Genomic DNA, 5,971 nt, shown 5'->3' with positions numbered 1-5,971 from the left:
GAGCGCGCGCCTGTATTTCCAGCTACTTGGAAGACTGAAGCGGAAGGATCACCGGAGCCCAGCAGGTCAAGGCTGCGGTGGCCAGGAGTGTCCACGGCACTCCAGTCTGGGTGACAGAGTGAGACTCCGACCCAAAAAAAAAAAAAAAGAAAAGAAAGTGGGGCCTTGGCCGGGTGCGGTGGCTCATGCCTTTAATCCTAGCACTTTGGGAAGTGAGAGGATTGCCTGAGCCTACGGATTCGAGACCTGCCTGGGCAACTTGGCAAGACTTCATCTCTACAATAAATCGAAAAATTAGCCAGGCGTGGTGGCATGCACCTGTAGTCCCAGCTACTTGGAAGGCTGAGGTGGAAGGATCACCTGAGCCCAGCAGATGGAGGCTGCGGTGGTCACGAGCATGCCACTGCGCTCCAGTCTGGGTGACAGAGTGAGACTCCAATTGAAAAAAAAAAAAAGTGGGACCTTAGCTGGACTGGGATGCCTTTCAAACTCAGGCTATGAGAACCAGCAAGGAACCCATATCAACTGATGTTATGCTGGTGACTGCACCAAGTTGTTGATACCATAACTTAGTCTCCTTAGCAAGCTCTCTGGAGCCTGGCAGTCCCTTGTCCCCACTCCTAGCCCCCAGAGACCTCACACACACTGTGGCTCTTCTCTACCTGGGTTTGTACTGTTCATGTGCTGTCTCAAAGCTGAGTTCCTCACCATGGCATGCTCACTTCTCTAGCAGCCCCCAGGTCTTAACCACAATGCCTTGTACTCATACATGGTCACTGTATTTGCTGAGAAAATGAATAAATGAGCGAGTGAATGAATAAATGAGTGAGTGAATGCCCATTTCACAGATGTGGAAACTGAGGCTCAGAGAATGGAACAACAGTGAGCTGATTTTTCTATGTGCCAAATACATATTGCCTCATTTACTTTTCAGAACAATCTTATGTGGCAGATATTATTAATAGCCCCATTTTACAGATAAGAATATTAAGGCTTAGAGAGATTTGAGATGAGTTATAAGTCTCTGTATCAGTCAGCATTCCCCAAAAAGACAGAACTAATAGGATATATATATGTATGTATGTGTGTATATATATATATTTATATATATATTTTTATATATGGAAAGATTTATTATGAGGGATTGACTCACGTGGTGATGGAGCTGACAAGTCCCACCATATGCAGCCTGTAAGCTGGAGGGCCAGGCAGCTGCCAGAAGGCCTGAGAACCAGAGGAACCAATAGCCTGAGACCCAGAGCTGATGTCCAAGGGCAGGAGAAGACGAGACTCCAACCCAAGCACAGGGCATGAACTTGACCTTCCTCTGCTTAATTGTTGGATCCGGGCCATTGATGGCTTGGCTGCGGCCCACCTACCTTGGTGAGAGCAGATAGTCCTCACTCAGCCTCCTGATTCTGGTGCTAATCTTTCCTGGAAATGCCCTTCTGGACACACCCAGAAATGTTTTACCAGTTATGTGAGCATCCCTTGGCCCAGTTAAGCTGACACATAAAATTAACCGTCACAGTATCTTTTTCGGTTTAATTTAGAAATTCAAGTGGAACCAGAACCAGAAACAAACAGCTATTTCTAAAAATCTATTTATTCTGTCAACAAACATTTATTCAAATTAGATGTTGGGTATTATACTAGTTTTGTATTGGACACAAAGGCGAACCAAGCACGGTCTCCTTTTATGATTGAGTCATTCATCTAATAAATAACTATGTATTGAAGCCCTACTGTGTGCCAGGTACAGGGGCTGGGGACACAACCCTGATGCAGACATAAAAACTACCTTCATAGCACTTCTTTCTTTCTTTCTTTTTTTTAATTGTAGAGATGAGGTCTCACTAAGTTGCCCAGGCTGGTCTTAAACCCTTGGGCTCAGGCAATCCTCTCACACTGGCCTGCCAAAGTGCTGGGTTTATAGGCGTGAACCACCACATCCGGCCCAAAGCACTTCTTGCCTGAAAGGTGACACAGACCAACTCGGCCCATCAGGAAGCAAACCACCAGGCAGTGTGCTAGTGCTCACTCACATCCTAGCCAACCCTTGCAACAGTCCTCTCGGAGGTCGGTCTTGAGATCCCAGTTTAACAGATGGGGAAACTGAGGCTCAGAAGCATGACATGACTTGTCGACAGCCACATATAAAATAATTTTGCAGACAGGCGCGGTGGCTCACAACTGTAATCCCAGCACACTGGGAGGCTGAGGCAGGCAGATTGCATGAGCCCAAGAGTTTGAGACTAGTCTGCACTACATAGTGAAGCTTCATCTTTACAAAAAATAAAAACATTAACCGGGCATGGGGATGTGTGCCTGTAGTAACCCAGGTACTCAGGATGCTGAGGTAGAAGGATCACCTGAACCCAGGAGGTCAAGGCTGCTGTGAGCCATGATTATCATGATCATGCCACTGTACTCCAGCCTGGCCAACAGAGTGAGACCCCTACTCAAAAAAAAAAATTTTTTTTTTGCAAATGTGAGAGAAAACTAGGCTCATCTAATCCCAGAATCTATGCTATTTCTGTTAATATTTACATATAAATACTAAGAGTTATGGGGTACTAACTATGTGGCAGGCCCTTTGAAAAACATGTCATAGAAACTAACTTATATTTGATCCTTACAGCCGCTCCATAAGACAGGCACAATTAAGCACAGAGATGTTAAGGAACTTATCCAATGTCCACAGCTAGGACGTGGCAGAAGGGGGATCTGAGACCAGACAGTCAGAGACCAGAGCTCTCCATGTCTTTTAGAGTCTACTCTTTCCACCTTGTAATGCTGTAAGAACAGATGCTTTCAGAGGTCAGGGCAGGGAAAGAGCACTGGCCTCAGGAGAGATGGGCACAGGATTGTTAGGATTATATGAGCTCATGTCGTTATTCAATGAGTATGTATAAAGCGTTATACCTATAATCCCAGCCACTTAGCAGTCTGAGATGGGAGGATACTTGAGGCTGGGAGTTCGAGACCAGCCTGGGCAACATAGAAGGACTTTATCTCTAAATAAAATCTATTATATATAAAATATAGAGACATTAAATTATTATATATAGATATTATACATGGATATATACATTCCAGGAAATACATTAAGCTTTAGGGACACAATGGTGAGTGCAACAGACACACTGCTCCCATCATGGAAGCTTACAGTCTCATGGGGAAGACAAGTTTAAACAAATCACCTCCAAATGAGTATTCAAGCTGAGGTAAGAGTGAGGAAGGAGCGAGAAACACTGCTCTAAGGAACATGTAACAAAAGATCTGGACCCAGGTTCTGGTCGGGTGGGCCAGGGAAGACCTCCTCTAAGGGTGAGTGGAGTTACCAAGGAAAAGAGGAGAGTGAGGATGCACGGGTGGAGGGAACAGCATATGCAAAGGCCCTGGGGTACAGGGAGCATGGTGCTTTTGAGAAAGGAAGTCAGTGTGTCTGGAGTAGAGAGAGTGGTGGGGAAATACAAGAAGCAACACTGAATGACTTGGGGCAGGAGTGGGAATGTGTGGAGGGAAGTGGGTAGGTGAATTCGGATGAACATCTATAAACGTTACTCTAGCTACAGAGTGGAAAACAGAATGGAAGGGAGGAGTGAATGATGCGGGTGTCTTCTGGAGAATATTGCAATAGTCTGTGCTGGCTTGGATTTGAGGAGTAGGAGATGGACAGCATTACAGGATCCAAACCATACTTATTTGTTTGAGTTGAGGTTTCACTCTGTGTCCCAGGATGGAGTAGAGTGGCATGACCACAGCTCAGCTCACTGTAGCCTCGACCTCTTAGGCTCAGGGCGATCCTTCCACCTCAGCCTCCTGAGTAGCTGGGTCTACAGGCACACACCAACATACCCAGCTAATTTTTTTTTTCCTGTAGAGATGAAGTTTTGTTATGTTGGCCAGGTTGGTCTTGAACTCTGGGGCTCAAGCAATCCTCTCACCTTGGCCTTCCACAATGCTGGAAGTACAGGTGTGAGCCACCATGCCTGGCCTATTTATTTATTCTTGTGAGACAGGGTCTCACTCTGTTGCCCAGGCTGGAGTGCAGTGGTACCACCATGGCTCACTGCAGCCTTGAGCTCCTAGGCTCAAAGGATTCTCCTGTCTCGGCCTCCCAAGTAGCTGGGACTACAGGCTCAGCTAATTTTGTCCAGGCTGGTCTCAAATTTCTGGGCTCAAGCAATCCTCCCGCCTTGGCCTCCCAAATTGCTGAGATTACTGGCATGAGTCACCATATCTGGCCCCCAAATCATATTTAGAAGCCAACATTGATAGGCTTGGGTGATAGTTTGAAATTGGGCAGTGATGTAGACAAAGGCACCTCTGGGGTCTTTAATGTGGGGGTGTTTGTTGAGAAGGGGTCAGTGAACCAGGCTGTAAGGGATTCCCCCTCAGCTCCTGCACTGAGAAGGCAGCTGGGCGATTGGTGCAGAATCTGAATCTCAAGTGGTCATTAGTCCTATTTAGAATCGAAGACTAGAGATAAAGTCAAGCTTGAGCCAAGAGATAATCATCAGGCAGCTTCCTTAATGGCCATCAGACAAATTCAGCCCTCCCCGCCTTCCCCGGCAGAAAAGATGCTGATGCCAGTGGGGGGGTCCCTTCCCGGGAGAGCACACCAGGTTTGTCCTGAGAGATTAAAGGCCCTGCAGTTGTCCTGGGCTCACCCCAGCAGGCGGCGAGACACAGCCAGTACCTCGCTGTGCAGTGGGGGCCAAGTTCAGGGGCACAGAGCCCGGAGCACCTGCTCTTGGACTCTTTGAAGAAGAGCATGAAAACCTCCTTTTAACCCTTCTTGCCTGAGTCCTCGGCCCTGCAGCAGAAGCAGCCCGGTTAGCTGGGCATTTACCATGGGTCCTGGCACTGGGAGCTTAGTAGGTAGGGCAGGGGTTCTCAACCAGGGGTAATTTTTCCCTCAGGGAACATTTGACAATGTCTAGAGATCATTTTGATTGTCCCAACTGGAAGAGGGCTGCTGACGTGGGTAGAGGTCAGAGATGCTACCAAACATCCTAGTGTACAACACAGTCCCCCATGACAAAGTGTGATTAGGCCCTGAATATCAACAGTGCAAAGGGCAGGAAACCCTGGCTTAGAGCCAAGGCTTTGAAGTCAGATAGGCCTGATCTGAATCCTGGCTTTGCCACACATTGGCTGATTGATCTTGAGCAACTTGTCTCACTTGTCTGAGCCTTGATTTCTCCACCTGTCAAATGGGGTTCATAGTAAAACACACCTCAGAAAGATGATGTGAGAATTAAATGAGATGACTGGCTAGAAAGTGCCTGAAGGCTTCAAGTGAGCAGGACCTGGGTGGACTTATTCTTGATTTACTCCCAGAGCCAAGTGCTCTGTACACTGGAGACGGAATGCAGCGTGGTAAGATGAGGACCCAGGGGTCAGAATGCCGGTTCTCAGTCTAGACTCAGTCACCCACCAGCAGCGAGACCTTGAGCAAACTGCTCACCTCTGAAAATTTCAGTTTCCTCATCTGTGAGATGGAGATAATCATAGCATCCACCACATAGGTGACTGTGAAGACTAAGAAAAGACAAGAAAAATATATATAATGGCTGTTTAGGAAGTCCTATAGCACTAAGCACTGCTCAGGGAAGCCCCTCCTTTCTAGTTTTATGAATGTTGCCAACATGCAATCTAAGGACCAGAACGTGTGACTCTCAGTACTTGAGAATCCCAGCAGAAGCCCTTCCACAAGCATAGGAAGTCATCAAGGTTCTTCTTGTTCCCACGGTCCTGGATCATGTTTACCTGGCCATCCCTGCCAGGAAGAAATGAAACAAGCCTTGTTAAAGCCTTAGGAGAGTGTCTGGCATATAGCAGGATCTAAATGTTAGCTATTATTATTTATGGTACTGGCACTTTTTAAAGGGCATGTAAAATAAATATATCTGAATCTCATAAAAATGCATTTCCAAAAGCTTACAAGTTCCATAAAGCTAGA

This window comes from Carlito syrichta, unplaced genomic scaffold, assembly GCF_000164805.1.
Source record: "Carlito syrichta isolate Samal-C Ts95f unplaced genomic scaffold, Tarsius_syrichta-2.0.1 Scaffold315639, whole genome shotgun sequence".
Lineage (NCBI taxonomy): Eukaryota > Metazoa > Chordata > Mammalia > Primates > Tarsiidae > Carlito > Carlito syrichta.
Note: the sequence above shows the minus strand (reverse complement) of the source record.